We start from the raw sequence: 16,932 nt of genomic DNA, 5'->3' as shown, positions 1-16,932 counted from the left end.
TTGATTTTTTCTCTTTCTGTTTTCTTGCTACTTGTTTGTAGTGAAATATACAGTTTAAAAGTTATTTCATGCTCTAATTATGAGTTTCTGTTCTCTTTTTGAGTTCTTTCTCTTATCTTGCAGCAAGAAATATTGAGGTCTCATGGGGCAAGGGCATTGTCTATTTTCTAGTGTTATTCTCTTCAGAGGCTGTTATTTAATTTAAAGAATAAATTGCATTCTGTGTGAAATGCTGTAAGGCAAGGTTGACCAGATGACCTAGGTTTGTAAGGCCTCTATTTTTTAAAGATATACTTTTGGTTGTTGTCCTTTTGGAACAGAAATATCTTCCATGCTTTAGTTTGCAATGGACCGTGTTAGCAGTTTCAGTTCCAGACCATAAAAATAGGGAGATACAGAACACATGTAGTAAAAACTTGCAATATTTTCTCATGCTACTTAAGTTTCTTTTAAATTTTCGAGGCAAGTTGTGATTGTCCTGATGAGAAATGGTGATCCTAGAGTGATGGTTGGAATAGATTGAAGTAGATTGATTTTAGGGATATTTAGCTAATTAGGAAGTGGTTTTAAAAAGAAATGGAGAACAATTGGATAGGGTGGGATGAAGGGAGGGGAACCACTAAAAATAATAGGATTGTTTCTGTACAAGTGATAGCAACCCAATTCAAACTGGCATAGACCTAAAGGAAACTGATTGATTTAAGTGCAGGTAAATTATCCTGGGAATAGATCAGATGCTTCAGACATGTCTGGATTCAGGAGTTTAGAGGATATCTTTAGGAATAAATAACTTCAATTCTTTATCTCTGGAGAGCTCTTTCCTCATAGTGGTAAGATAGCAGCTGGAAGTTCCAGGTTCACATCCTCAGAGGGTAACAATTCCAGCAGAAGATAACTTCTCAGTACTTTCAAGAAATATGCTTGAATTGAGACTCATTCACTTATTCTGGGTAACATGTCAAACCCTGGAGCTAAAAGGCAGAATACATCCCACCTGGAGCAAATAGACCTATGATGGAGAAGGACATTTGAAAAGCTATTTTTAAAAAAGAAAAAAAATTAGAGGCAAAATTGAAAGCAGATTTGGTTATGCTGCCATAATTTTATTATTGTATTTACTTTTTAGAGTAATTTACTCCATTAAAGGGAAAAAACATTTTTCCTTTTTTAAGAACTAAGAAATTAGACTTCCAGCCAAGATGGAGGCTTAGATAGACACACTTCGCCTCCTTGCACAACCACAAGAATTACAACTACCTTCAAAACAAAAAACACCCAGAACTGCTAGAAAATTGAACAGTATGGAAGTCTGACAACCAATGACTTAAAGAAGCCATATTCATTCAGATAGGTGGGAGGGACAGACCCATGGGGGCAGAGAGGATATGGTGTGGCTCAGAAAGGAGGTGGAAGCCATGGTGGAACAGGCAGTCCCACATTCACATGTGGAGGATAAAAATCAGGAGGCGTACCTTGGGAGCAAGTGATCCCAGCCCCAGGCCAGACCACACAGCCCAGGGTTCTAGCACTGGGAAGATAAAGCCTCATAACTTCTGGCTGTAAAAACCAGTGTGGATTGGGGCAGTAGAATCCATTTAAAGGGCCTGCATGGACTTAAAATATACACAAACCCATCCATTCTGGGAACCACCACCAGACAACAGCTAGAAGGGCACCAGGCACATAAAGGAAGTGGGTGAGGTGACTGGACACAAGGTAGTGCCAGGCAAACCTCCAGAAGCCAGGCAGTGGCACTGTCCCCTCTCCAACCCCTTCTCCAACACAGAGCCAAAAAATAGTGAAGCAGGTTGTACCACCCAGGAGAATTTCTAAGGCTCTTCCCCATATAATTTAACAGGTGCACTGAGACAGGGAATCAAAGCAGCTCTACCTAATACACAGAACCAAACACAGGGAAGCTGCCAATTTGAGGACACAAAGAAATATGGCCCAAATGAAAGAACAGAACAAAACTCCAGAAAAAGAACAAAATGAAATAGAGATAGCCAACTTATCAGATGCAGAGTTTTAAACACTGGTGATCAGGATGTTCAGAGAACTCAGACTATGGCAAAAATATAAGGGAAGTAATGGAGGTTACACTAAGTGAAATGAAGAAAAATCCATAGAGAACCAACAGTGAAGAGGGAGGAAGCTGTGGTTCAAATCAATGATTTGGAACATGAAGAAGAAATAAACAGTCAACCAGAACAGAAAGAAGAAACAACAATTGAAAAAAAAACAAGGGCAGAATAAGAAGACTCTGGGATATTTCCAAACATGCCAACATCCAAATCATAGGGATATCAGAAGGATTAGAGGGGGAGCAAGAACTTGAGAACTTATTTGAAAAACAATGAAAAAACTTCCCTAATTTGGCAAATGAAGTAGGCATACAAGTCCAAGAAGCACAGAGTCCCAAACAAATTGAGCCCAAAGAGGACCACACCAAGACACACCATAATTAAAATGCAAAGGTTAAAGATAAAGAGAGAATCTTAAAAGCAACAAAAGGAAAAAACAGAGTTACCTACAAAAGAGTTCCCATTAGACTGTCAGCTGATTTCTTAAAAGAAACTCTGCAGGCTAGAAGGGACTGGCAAGAAGTATTTAAAGTGATGCAAAGCAAGGACTTACAACCAAGATTACTCTATCCAGCAAAGCTATCATTTAAAATGGAAGGGCTGATAAAGTGCTCCCCAGACAAGGTAAAGCTAAAGCAATTCATCATCACCAAGGCATTATTACACGAAATGTTAAAGGGACTTATTTAAGAAAGGAAGATAAAAACTATGGACATTAAAATGACAACAAATTCACAACTCTTAACAACTGAATCTAAAAAACAAAAACCAAAGCAAACTAAGCAAACAAGCAAAATAGGAACAGAATCATATGTATGGAAATCATATGGAAGGTTATCAGCTGAGAGCGGGATGGGGAGAAAGGGGAAAATGTTCAGGGATTAAGAAACATAATTGGTAGGTACAAAATAGACAGGGGGATGTTAAGAATAGTACAGGAAATGGACTTCCAGCCAAGATGGAGGTGTAGGTAGGCACAGTGTGACTACCTATGGTGCGAGGTGTCTACCTCGCACAACCAAAAGAAGGACAACAACCATTTAAACACAAAAACAACCAGAACCAACAGAAAATCGAACTGTATGGAAGTCCAACAACCGAGGAGTTAAAGAAGAAACACTCATCCAGACCAGCAGGAGGCACCGATAGGCAGCTGGGTGGAGAGTACTCGCTGCAAGGCTGTGGCTGGAGGACTGGGGCCTGCAAGGCTGCAGCTGGCAGACCAGGTGAGATGGTGAATGGTGGAGTGGGCTGTCCCACATTTGTGCACATATAAACTGGGAGGAGCAACTGGGGAGCAAGACAGACCACACAACACAGGGCCCCAGCGTGGAGAAATAAAGTCTCAAATCTCTGATTGAAAACACCAGTGGGCATTGAGGCGGCAGTGGGAGAAACTCCCAGCCTCACAGGAGAGTTCATTGGAGAGACCCACAGAGTGTTAGAATGTACACAAGCCAACCCACTTGGGAATCAGCACCAGAAGGGCCCAATTTGATTGTGGTTAGCACAGGAAGTGACTAAAAACTAGCAGAAAGCAGAGCAAGTGCCATTGTTCTGACTCAGACCCCTCCCCGACATACAGCATCACAACCCAGCAATGTGGGTTGCCCCACCCTGGTGAACACCTAAAGCTCCACCCCCTACTATGTAACAGGTGTGCTGAAAAAAAAAAGGCCCAAATGAAAGAACAGATCAAAGCTCCAGAAAAAATACAACTAAGCAACAAAGAAATAGCCAACCTATCAGATGCACAGTTCAAAACACTGGTAATCAGGATGCTCACAGAATTGATTGAATTTGGTCACAAATTAGATGAAAAAATGAAGGCTATGCTAAGTGATAAAGGAAAATGTACAGTAAACCAATAGTGATGGGAAGAAAACTGGGACTGAAATCAATGGAGTGGACCAGAAGGAAGAAAGAAACAACCAAACAGAAAAGAATAGAGAAATAAGAATTCAGAAAATGAAGAGAGGCTTAAGAACCTCCAGGACATCTTGAAATGTTCCAACATCTGAATTTAAGGGGTACCAGAAAGAGAAGAGGAAGAGCAACAAGTGGAAAAGTTATTTGAATAAATAATAAAGGAGAACTTCCCCAATCTAGCAAAGGAAATAGACTTCCAGGAAGTCCAGGAAGCTCAGAGAGTCCCAAAGAAGTTGGGCCCAAAAAGAACACACCAAGGCACATCATAATTACATTACCCAAGATTAAAATGAAGGAGAGAATCCTAGAAGCAGCAAAAGTAAAGGAGACAGTTACCTACAAAGGAGTTCCCATCAGACTGCAAGCTGATTTCTCAAAAGAGACCTTATGGGCAAGAAGGGGCTGGAAAGAAGTATTCCAACTCATGAAAGGCAAGGACCTACATCCAAGATTGCTCTATCCAGCAAAGCTTTCATTTGGAATGGAAGGGCAGATCAAGTGCTTCTCAGATAAGGGCAGGTCAAGTTAAAGGAGTTCATCAGCATCAAGTCCTTATTTTATGAAATGTTAAAGGGACTTATCTAACAAAAAGAAGATAAAACACATGTACAGTACAATGACAGCAAACTCACAATTATTAACAGCCACACCTGAAACAAAAACAAAAACAAGCAAACAACTAGAACAGGAACAGACCCACAGAAATGGAGATCACATGGAGGATTATCAACAGGGGAGGGGGAGGGGGAGAGAGGGGGAAAAGGTACAGAGAATAAGTAGCATAGATTGTAGGTAGAAAATAGACAGGGGGAGGATAAGAATAGTATGAGAAATGTAGAAGCCAAAGAACTTATAAGTATGACACATGGACATGAACTAAAAGGGGGGAATGTGGGTGGGAGAGGATGTGCAGGGTGGAGGGGAGTAAAGGGGGGAAAATGGGACAACTGTAATAGCATCATCAATTACATATATAAAGGATAGTACAGTAAATGGAGAAGTGAAAGAACTTGTATGCGTGACCCATGGACATGAACTAAGGTGGGGATTGCTGGAGGGAAGGAAGGTAATGGGCAGAAGGCAAAAAGAAAGAAAAATTGGGACAAATGTAATAGCATAATCACTAAAATATACTTAAAATTTATTCTGAAAAAAAAAAACAGAACTAGGAAATTAAATAACTTAGAAACCTGGTATGGGAATTTACTAAGATTTGTATATTAAACATAGATCTTTTCATTGCTGGTTCCAGGAGGAAATACAGTTGGGAGGCAACTTCAAACTTTAAAAATTTTAATAAGATTCTATTGTCATTATATGAATATTCAGGTATGATTCAAAGATGTTAGAGATATTTTTCTTTAATGAGAAGTTATTGCAATCTTCTGTAATTATTTTTGCATCTACCCTTTTTGAAGAATGTTATCCTCTCGTTGTCCACTGAGATTCTCGGTGTTGAGTATAAACTTGCCATAGTCTGAGAATAAAACCACGTTCAGATTTTTGGCAATTTTCTGAGTCATTTCATTTGCTTTCTTTTCTATATAATACATTATTTTTATTTATATTTGTGTGAAGTATGTTTGAATTAAAGTTCTCAGGAAGGTCTTAAACTTAACAAAAATTTCCATTTAATAAATTGCTTTTATCAATTGTCTTAATGTCAAACTGCTTATGTCTCTAAGTGCCAATTTTGTGTTGAAGGAAAGTATTTCAGGATACTATTTGCATTTAAATAAGAGTTGAACTATCTGGAATGGAGGTCAATTTTTTCAAATAAAAAACACTACTGAAAAAAGAAAATTTTGCTAGTTTTTAAATTTAGAAAGTTAATTGTCATAAACTATTTTTTTACTCCCAAAGCAACATGTTCATATAATAAAGGGGGTAAGGAATCCTACCATTTCAGTTAATTAACCAAATTATATCAAATACATTAGCAATGTTTTGTTTGAAAATGAGAACTGTGTGATACTAGAGTTTGATTCATTACATTAATTTTAAAAATTTATTTAAAATTCTTATCCAAGGATATGTTTACTGATTTTACAGAGAGAGGAAGGAGGAGAGAGAGAGAAACATCAGTTGGTTACCTCCCACACACACCTTAACTGGTGATCAAACCCAAAACCTACATATGTGCCCTGGCTGGGGATTGAATCTGCAACTGTTTGGTATGTGAGACAATGCTCCAACCAACTGAGCCACCCAGCATGGCATCTTCATTTTTTTATTACTATAACACAATATTTCAAGCTTTAACACATCAATTTCACAATAATATAATTAGCTTTCAATGTGAGAGAATTTGTAGATGGTGCTGAAATGCTAATTTTATTTTAAAAAACAGACATAGTTATCACTGAATACTTATAAGTAATGTGCAAAGCAGAAAAATACACTGGCTCTCTAGATTCTATTTTTTAACTATATAAACACTGATCTTTTTTAAAAAAAGTTTATTTTAATTATTGTTCAAGTACAGTTTTCTGTCCTTTACGCCCATTTCAGCCCACCTACCCATCCCTCCCCACCTCCCTCCCATTTCCACCCCCTCTAGTTTTTGTCTATGTAAACAGTGATCTTTAAATGATTTGTTTTATGAAATTTTTATTGCCAATTCATATAGAAAACAGTAACTAATTTATTGCCAATGAAGTGATGATGAAATATATGGACTTTAATAGTAATGGCTCTGAACAGCAATTAGGGTACTGCTGCCCACCACCATCCTTTAGGCAAAATTCCAGAGGCAAAGGTTTGGTGATAAAGGAAAGGGGTCTTTATTCAAGTTTCACAATTTTGGAATAACAGCTTTACACGTGCAGTTTAGTTACTCAAGCCTATCAATAAAGGGCAAACTTTTTAACACCCAAGTTCTATAATTCCCCCTGTTAGTTTTTAGTTATCTTAATTCTATAAGATTAGTTTACAAACTAAAACAATATAACATACAAAACTGTGCAGTTTTGGGAGAATGGCAGGTTCCTGCCTCACAACTCGTCCCCTGTAGAACACCCAAAGGAGAATAACCCTTCCACCCTCTGCCAGACCAGCCTGATCCTAGGCTGTGCTGGGAGCTCCTTCCAATAAAAAATACTGTCCATTGGGAAATACAGGCAGGTGCAGGGAGATCATCCAGGCACCCTTGAGGAACAGAGAGCCCTAGAGCTAGACAGAGAGCCAGAGCCAGCCAGACCCAGAGCCCAAGAGATTGGGAGCCCTTCTTGAATTTCAGATCTTCTAGCCCATAATTCCATGTGCTAATGAGGCATTCAGCTTCTCAGCCAATCCCATCCTAGGCTTTTTACCATTACCTGGGGCAGCCTCCTTCTATGGCCCCTTCCTACTCCTCCCCAGTGATCTGATCAGGTCTTTCTGTATCAGCAATAGATGTCTAAAACTTTTACCAAGGAAGATTCACTCAGCTTTCATCAGATAGAAATACATCTCAATTAGCTTTAACATTGAAGTGGGGAAAGAATCACAAGACAGAAAGAACAAAATCCCTGGGAAATAAAATTATAAACTTTTCTACAAGATTATTAACTTCCTGTTTTTCAGTTTCAGCAAAGAGGGAGTATCAAAATCCTTTGTTTTTAGGAGAGGCTAGTAATGTAAAACACTGACCCAGATTCTCATATTCTCATTCTATAAAACTGTGGGAAAATTATACTCCACTGGCAAAATTCAGTCTGTAGAAATATAACCACAATTATTAGCTGCTTTTCTCCTAGCTAAATTAATTCCCTGGTTATTTAAATAGAAAAGTTTTTTTTTGAAACTACTCAACAGTAAACTAGACTGAAGACAACTTCTGTTTCCTTCACATTATTATTTGACACAATCTTTCCCTTATTCTGTAGTAGCTTTTACTATGTTCATTTCAGTTCTGAAAATGAAATTCCCATGTACTGGCAGAGGCCAATAATATAGCTCAATGAGACTGTACACTGAGATCGAGTGCCACACCTCTGTCCTCTGCAACAATTTTACATCCAGAGAAGCTAAGCCACAGCCATCAATGCTCTTTCTGAGAAACAAGCATACTAGATTATTGGGTTTCAATTTTGTAAAATTAGAAGCTGCAAGCTTAATTCTGAAAGCCCCACATTTTAAAATACTCAATAATGTTGGAAATTTCTTCTTTCACACTTTTACTTGGTTGTTATAAATTCTGTTTGAGCAGTGCTTTTGTCAGTTTGAACAAGTAGGAAGAACATAGTGTCAATAATTAGATTTGGTTCGAATCCTAGTTTTTCCACTAGCTGACCTTTCAACATTTTTGAATACACTTAACTTCTTTAGGCCTAATAGTCTAAATTAGTAGAAAAAGGAGGTTGGGTAAAAAGATCTTTTTTGGCTTCCACCTCCTGGGCTTATTGCACCTGTTGTATTTGCTCCAATACTGAGGCTACGTGTTTTGAAAGATTTTAAAGTTTCTGTAGAAAACTTACATTTTTTATAGTATACTCTGTATTCATTTTCTGATTGTTGTACACTATATGACGTACACAAAATTCATATTTCTTATATAGTTACAGAAGCAGAAATCTGTGTAATTTATTTAATAAGTATGCAAAATTAAATTCATTTAACAAGTATCTTAAGGTATATAATTAAACAAAATTGGCAAAGATCATAGCTTATGCAGGGTCAGGCACAAATAACACCCATTTTTATTACAAAATCTTTCATTACAAAATTATAAGCATGTAATTCTGTAACATAACAATATCACACTCAGATATATCACATGCCATTTTAGGTGAATTATTCCAATTAAAAGTCTAAATTATTGCACCCATATCATTACCCTACAAACCACACTCAAGCAAACCTTATTCTGCCAGGCCCTGTATTTTACTAAAGAGGGAGATAGACAAAAAACAAAGAAAACCCAAAATATATAAGAAACAAAAAAATGGGATAAGTACCATTATGTTAGAAGTTCATACACATTATGGAAAAAGAAAAATAGAACAAGTAAGGGGATGATGGGCAGAGATGGGCTCAAGTAGGGCTCATTGAGGAGAGGTCAGAATGAAAACTTGAAAGAAATGAAGGAGTTAGCTGAGCCTGTATCTGGGAAAGAGCTGTTCCAACAGAAGGAATAGCTAAGTTAAGATATTAATGCAGGAATGGGTCTATTGTGTGCCTAGAACTGCAAGAAAATCAGTCTGGTGTTGTGTGAGCAAAAGGAAGAGTAGTAAAAAATTAAAGAAGTGTGAATGATTGATTTCATTAATGGCCCCAATATTTATCTCTTCCTATCTCCATACTCTTCTATAGTACTGCTCAATAGTGACTCTGGATTTGAACATGTGACTTGCTTTGAGCAATGGAATGGCAACAAACTTGATTCAAGGGAACTAATAGAAAGTCTTTTTGCATTCTCTTGGAAACCTGCCACTGTGGTCATGGAAAAAGCCCAGGCTAGCCTAGGGAGGATGGAAGACCACATGGAGCCGAAATGAGGTATTCGCCTGAGGCTATCCTAGAACAGACGGCCCTGTGAACACTGACAATGAACACTGCACAAGTTACCCTCACATTGTCTTTAAACAACACTTGATTCATTCTCAAGTGTTGTTTTAAAATACACATGGCACCCTGACTGGTGTGGCTCAGTGGGTTGAGTGCTGTAAACCTGTGGGTTTAACCTGTAAACCTGTGTCACCAGTTTGATTCCCAGTCACTGCACATGCCTGGGTTGTGGACCAGATTCTCAGTGGGGGGAGCATGAGAGGCAACCACACATTGATGTTTCTTTCCCTCTCTTTCTCCTTCCTTTCCCCTCTCTCTAAAATAAATAAAATCTTAAAAATACACATGGAAAACAGAACCTATATGCTTATTATGTACCTAGATTTTTATGATAAACTTCTTGTTTGTTTATTGTTGTGGATTCTTTAAATATATATGATCCTTCTTTAGTGTCCTCTTTAGTCAAAATCTCATTACTGCTTCATTTTTGTAATAACATTTAATTTAGGCATTTTCCATATATTGGCCTTGCTAAAATAGAGTATAGAATCTTTCACATGGTAGGAAACAACAAGGAAACTTTTCTTTAATTCTATTTTTACACTTAATGGTAAAGTAGCAGGGGAAAATGCATTTATAGATCATTTCCAGGCAAAATTGTGGAACTCACAACCAACATATTTCTACCTATGTGCAGTCTCTTTATTTTACTAGAGGTGGGAATCATGGCCTCTTGAAATGAAAAAAAAGTCATCATTCTGCTTTTAGCTGTATTCATATATTGCATTTCTGTATTTTTGGTTTGTGTTATAAAAAGTTTACAGAATAAACAATGTTGTGACATAAAAGAAAACAAACAAACAAACCAATGTGAGGTGGATTGTTTAGCAGTGGTACCTAGTTGATCCAAGAAGTTATGTCAGTCAGTGTGATCATGGAAATTGGGTTAAATCATGTCAGATCATGCTGGGATTATAAAAATTTTTTCTTTTATTCTAAATAAAAGGAGTAATTATGACATATTGGACAACTGGAAAAATTCCAATATTGGTTCTTTGATGTGTGGAATGAGGGCTATTCTGATGGAAAGGCCAAGGGAAGCCATTAGAACTACCTCTATCCAGGAAAGTGATAAATCAGAAGCAGGACTTTTGACTTGAAAATATTTTTCATTTGATTGAAAATATTTTAAAGATTGGTGCCACCACCAAAGATTTGAAAGATGTAGGGGTGGTGATTCTCACCATATCTCTATTCGACTTGCCTATTTGGCCCATGCAGAGGACAGACTGAGCTTGGAGAATGGCAGTGGATTATTGCAAATTTAACCAGGTGATAACTCCAGTTGCAGCTGCTGTACCAGATGAGGTTTCTTTGCTTGAACAAATTAATGTGTCCTCCAGTACCTCATATATAGCTATTTATCTGTCAGGTAATTTATTTCTCCATTCCTATTGGTAAAGATCACCAGAAGTAGCTGGCTTTCATCTGGTAAAGCTGAAAATACACATTCAGTGCCCTATGTTAGGGATATCAACTCTCTAGCCCTGTAATTTATTATAATTTAGTTTGTAAGAATTTTGATCACTTTTCCCTTTCCCTTTCCCTTCCACATAATGTTACACTTGTCCATTATATTGATGGTATTATGCTGATTGGACCTAGTGAGAAAAAAAGTAAGGGCTACTTTAGACACATTGGTAAAACATTTGCATGTCAGAGGGTGAGAAATAAATCCAATAGGAATTTAGTGGTCTTCTGCATTAGTGAAATCTCTAGGGAATGAGTGGTGTAGGCCACATCACATAAGAAGGATAAGTTGTTACATATGACCCTTCCAACAGGAACAGAGGGGTGGGGGGGAGGGGAGAGATAGAGATAGAGATAGAGATAGATAGATAGATAGATAGATAGAGATAGATAGATAGATAGATAGATGGATAGATAGATAGACGATAGATAGATAGAGAGAATATGTGTAGTGGGCCTCTTTGGATTTGGAGGCAAACTGTTCTTCATTTGGGTGTCTTACTCCAGTCTATTTACGAATTTACCAAAAAACTTCTTGTTATGATTGGGGCCCAGAATAAGAGAGGGCTCTACTACAGGTCTAGTCTGCCATGCTGGCAGCTCTGCTGCTTGGGCCATATGATCCAGTAGATCCAATGGTGCTTGAAGTTTCAGTGTTTGGAGCCCTTCACAGGGCTTACAGATTAATAATAGCTCTGAACCTTAAGATTTTGGAACAAACCCCTACAATCTTCTGTGGATAAGTACTCTCCTTTTCAGAAAACCATTTTTGTTTGCTATTGACTGGGCCTCAATAGAGACTAATTGCTAGCCATAAACCACTAAATAAGCAGGCAACCCAAGGTGCCAATCATGAACTGGGTGTTGTCTGAAGCACCAAGCCATAGGCACAGTAGCACTCCATGATCAAATGCAAGTAGTGCATGTGGGACTGCACTCAAGCATGCTCTAAAAGTGTAAGTTCCATGAAAAAGTGTCCCAAATGCCCATGGTACCCACTCCTGTCATGTTGCCTTATCTCTCCCAGCCTTCACCTATCTCATGGGGAGTTCTCTATGATCAGCTGAAAGAAAAGAGAAAACCTGGACCTGGATTATGGATGGGCCTATAAAATAGGAAAGCACAACCAGGAAGTAGAGAGTGGTGGCACTAGAGCTTGTTTTGGGGACATCTCAAAAGACAGTGGTGAGGGAGAAATCCTCTCAGTGGGCAGAACTTTGAGCAGTGCCTCTGTTCATTACTTTTTTCTTGGAAATAGGTATGACCAGATATGTGATTGCATACCAGTTAATAGGCTATTGCCAATGGTTGGCCAAAAGGTTAGGGACTTGGAAGGAAAAATGATTGAAAAGTTAATGTCAAGGAGATCTAGGGAAGAGGTATAGGACTGTGGAAAAGCCTCTCTGAATGGGTGAAAAATGTAAAGTATTTGTATTCTAAGTGACTATTCACAAAAGAATGACCTCAGTAGAGGAGGATGTTAGTAATCAAGTGTATAAGATGACCAATTCTGTGGCTACCAGTCACCCTCAGCTTCTTTTCCTAACCACCTCTGCCAGTGCCCCAAGAGGGACCTGGTGGCAGGTTTCACCCCCAAGAATCAATGTTGCTGTTAAGGAAAACTTCTGGTGGCTAATTGGGCTCAAATTTATAAATAGGATCTAGCAGTCACTGCTACATAAGAGACTCAAGCTTCCTATTTCTCTCTGCACTTGTGGGAGAAACTGCATTGAGCTGCAAACCTCCTTCCAGCATTGTGCTCCTGCTGTCTGAACTGACCCTTACAGAGGAGTTTCTGGAATCACATTTCAACCAATAAGACCTCATGACACCTTCCCTGTCCAATTGGAGCTGCACAGCTGTATCCTCATTTGCATCTTCAGTGATTAATCAGAGTGGCTCAATTCTAACCAGTCAAGGCTGTGCTTTTCAGACCAATCAAACTGTGAGGGTTTGGAGGCTTCATTTATATAAGGACAGAAAAATCAGGCACCAGGGACAGGAACTTCTCAGTATTATAAGTCAGCTCTGTTCTGACTTGTGGGGTGCACTTTCAGTTTTCATAGAGGAGTCCATTTTCCTGTCTGGAGCTTTAACACTGACGTTGTCTCAGCAGAGTGAAGCAAAGTGGAGCGGAGTGAAGCGGAGTGGAGCTGTCTCTCTAGAGAAGAGCTGTGCTACAAAACCAGATCAGAGAATAGTGGAGCTGTCTTGCTAGTGTGGAGTGGATTGGAGGCTTGCCCCAGGGTCGACTCAGTGCCATGCTGTTCCTCAGCCATGCTGTATCATGATTGAGGTGGAACACTGTTGAGCTGTTCTACAGTTGTGCTGTATCACAGTTGATCTGTTTTCACTGAATACAGTGTCTCCCTCTACTGCACACTGAACTGGGAACTCTTGTTGGTGTTGAGTGGCATTGATAGCCTTCAGTTGACAGAAAGATAGAGATTATCAATGTGCCTACAGTCACTGATGAACATCCAATTAGCCAGCAGCAGAGACCAACACTAGATTCTGATATTTTCTGTAGTGATCAGCCAGCTACATGGGGCAAGGTGATTACATCAGATCACTTTTACCATGGCAGGATCGGCATTTGTTCTTAATGGAATAGACACTTACTCTGGATATAGAGTTGCCTTTCTTGCATGGAATGCTTTTGCCAAAACTACTGTTTGTGGACACACAAAAGGTTTTATCCACTTTCATGGTTCCACATGATTGTGATCAAGGAACCTATGTCATAGCAAATGATATATATTAATGGGCTCATGTTCATGAAATTCCCTGTTCTTTCCATGATCCAGCCATCCTGAATCATCTGGCTTGATGAACTGGTGGAAGGGACTTATGAAAGATTCAGTTATAGTGCCAGCTAGGTGGCAATACCTCACAGAGCCATGGCAAGGTTTTTCAGGGGTTTGTACATACTCTAAATCAGTGATCAGTATATGATGTGGTCTCTCTCAGAGTAGGGATTCATGGATCCAGTAATTAAGGAGTAAAAATGAGAGTGGTACCACTTATTAGTGCTATTATGCTCTGATAGTAAAATTTTTGCTTCCTGTCCACATGATCTTATGTTTTGGTGGTTGGGAAGTCTCATTTCCAAAGGGAGAATGCTTCTGTGGGAGACACAAAAATATTTCCATTGAAGTATTTCCACCTGGCCACTTTGGGCTCCTCATGCCTTTAAATCAACTAGAAAAGGAGGTATTTACTGTAGTGGTTAGATGATTGATCCTCATTACCAAGGAGGAAATTGGACTACTACTCTGCTATAGAGGTAAGAGTATGTATCTGGGAGAGAGGAGATCACTTAAAACACCTCTTAGTATTATGCCTGTGGTTAAAATCAATGGAAAACTAAAACCTAATTAAAGTAGAATTAATAATGACCCAGACACCTCAGGAATGACGATTTGGGGAATCCTACCAGGTAAAGAACAATGGCCTGCTGATTGTGAAGGAATATGGGATGGATTATTGAAGAAGCATAAAGAAGATTACCTTCCATGAAATGGGTGGACCTCATCCAACCAGCTGAAGACCTTCACAGAAAACACTGAAATTCCCTAAAAAGGAAGAAATTCTGTCCCAGTGGTGCCTTTGGACTCAAGAAAGCAACATTAGCTCTTCCCTGGATCTCTAGCCTGCTACTCTCCCATGCAGATTTTGGGCTTCCAGTTCCCACAATTACATGAGCCAATTTCTTAAAATAAATCTCTCTCTCTGCCTATACATACACCCTATTGTTTCTGTTTCTGTAGTTACTCATGGCTAATAGAACTAGCAATGTCTGCCAGAGTATACTTCAGCAGTTTTTGGAATTTTTTTTTGTATTATACATTTACATTTTACATCACACATTTATTTTCAATTATAATACACTTAAAAGGCAATTTACATGGGAAAATGTCATTATTGTACAAATGAAGAAGTTTAGATTCTGTATGGCTAAATGATTTTCTGAAGATGATATAAACATTAAAAGTCAGGTGCAGGACTGATACTCATAGACTAGGGCTATGAATATCACAGTCTTTTTCAGGGGACAGTATTTACTTACACATATTAGCTGTGACTTGATCAAGATTGTTGCTTATCTACAAAGTGAACATAATTGTATCTAAATCAAAAGATTGTTTGAAAATTGATTGAGATGTGTATTGGAAGCATTTCAGATAGTGCCTGACTGCACCAGATAGTTAATAACTGATAGTATTATTTCTTAGTTAAAAGAAACTATTTTTGTGTATGATTCATGACTTTTATTTTAAAAATCATCTTTATTTTATTAAAAGTTAAAATGATTTTATAATGAAATTCATGGTTTGAAAACCTTTTACTTTTAAGAGATTTTTAAATGATTAGACTTAATTGATAAATGTTTGAAAGTAGAAGCTAGGTTATTGCAGACTTCAGTTTTGTAATCTTTCATGGTGTCATGAGATATTGTCTGGGCCCCCTAAATTTCAGATGGGTTGGGTTGAGGGTGTAGTGATGAATAATGAAAAGTATAAGTTCATGCTCTTAAAGGTCTAAGAATGCTTTTAGATTTTTCTTGAAAAAAAAACAACAACCCTCCAGTATTAACATTTAGAAAGTACTTAGGAAGGGTTTCATCTGCAACTTCCCCAAAAGATCCCTTTGGAAAATGATTCATTGAATTTGGCAGACATCCTTTATTGTGTGACAGTTTTGTTACAGTATTTTCAGCTTCAGTATGAGAGGAAAAATTTCGAAGCATGCACTTGTGTAACTATTCCCAAAGGTAATGAGAGGATTAAATACAATCAATTTTTTGGAGTCAGTCATAAATATGGTATTGAACATATGTTGAAACAGACTATAATGTTTCAGAGAATGAAGAATGAGTTAAGGATTTTTTATTTCAAACATTTTTTCTATTCAGGAGCAAAAAATATTTGGAGAATGTTAAAAGCTGTAGAATTGGATTCAGCAGCCACAAATATCATAGAAATTTTGGCTACTGAAGTCCAATTCAGATATGTTACATGTATAGAATGATAATATCTTTATTAAAATCATAGTTTCAGAAGACATCAGGGTAGCTAAAAGTAACTTTATATAATTTTTGATAAACCTTTTCATTTAAAAGTTATGCTAATAAACAACCCATAGACAAAGCTAAATGGGGGTAGGATTGAAGGTTGGAGGTGGGGTGGGTGGGGTGAAGGAAAAGGGTGGTAGGAAAATGGAGACAACTGTACTTGAACAATAATTGTAAAAAAAGAAAAAATGGAGAGAGATATAGAATATTATTCAGTTATGAAAAATAAGGAAATTATCCCATTTGCCACAACATGGATGGATCTTGAGGATATCACACTAAGTGAAATAAGTCAGACAGAGGAAGACAAATATTGTGTGATCTCACTTATATGGAATATAAAAAAGAAACTCACAGAAACAGAGAACAGATTGGTGGTTGCCAGAGGAATGGGGTGGGATGTGGGGAAATGGGTGAAAGTGGTCAAAAGGTATAAATTTTCCTTTATAACACAGATGGCAAACACAAGGCCAGTGGGCCGAATCTGGCCCTCCACCTTGTTTCTACCTGGTGGCAGCACGAAGCTCCTTGTCCCTAGTTAAGGAATGGTTACATTTATACAGTACTAAAATTGCATTTGGCCCTTTGAAGGCAACTGCAAGGCTGATGTGGCCCCTGGTGAAAATGAATTTGACACCCCTGCTTTATAAGATAAACAAGTTCTTGGAGTATAATGCACAGCATGGTGACTATAGTTAACAATATTGTATTGTATATTTGAAAGTCATTAAGGGAGTATCTTAAAAGTTCTTATCATAAGAAAATAATTATAACTTCAAGAAGTAATGAATGCCAACCAAACTTACTGAAGTAATAATTTTGCAATAT

This window comes from Phyllostomus hastatus, unplaced genomic scaffold, assembly GCF_019186645.2.
Source record: "Phyllostomus hastatus isolate PE091 unplaced genomic scaffold, TTU_PhHast_1.1 phas_contig_86, whole genome shotgun sequence".
Lineage (NCBI taxonomy): Eukaryota > Metazoa > Chordata > Mammalia > Chiroptera > Phyllostomidae > Phyllostomus > Phyllostomus hastatus.
The sequence above is the reverse complement of the archived record's forward strand: the minus strand, read 5'-3'. Positions refer to the sequence as shown.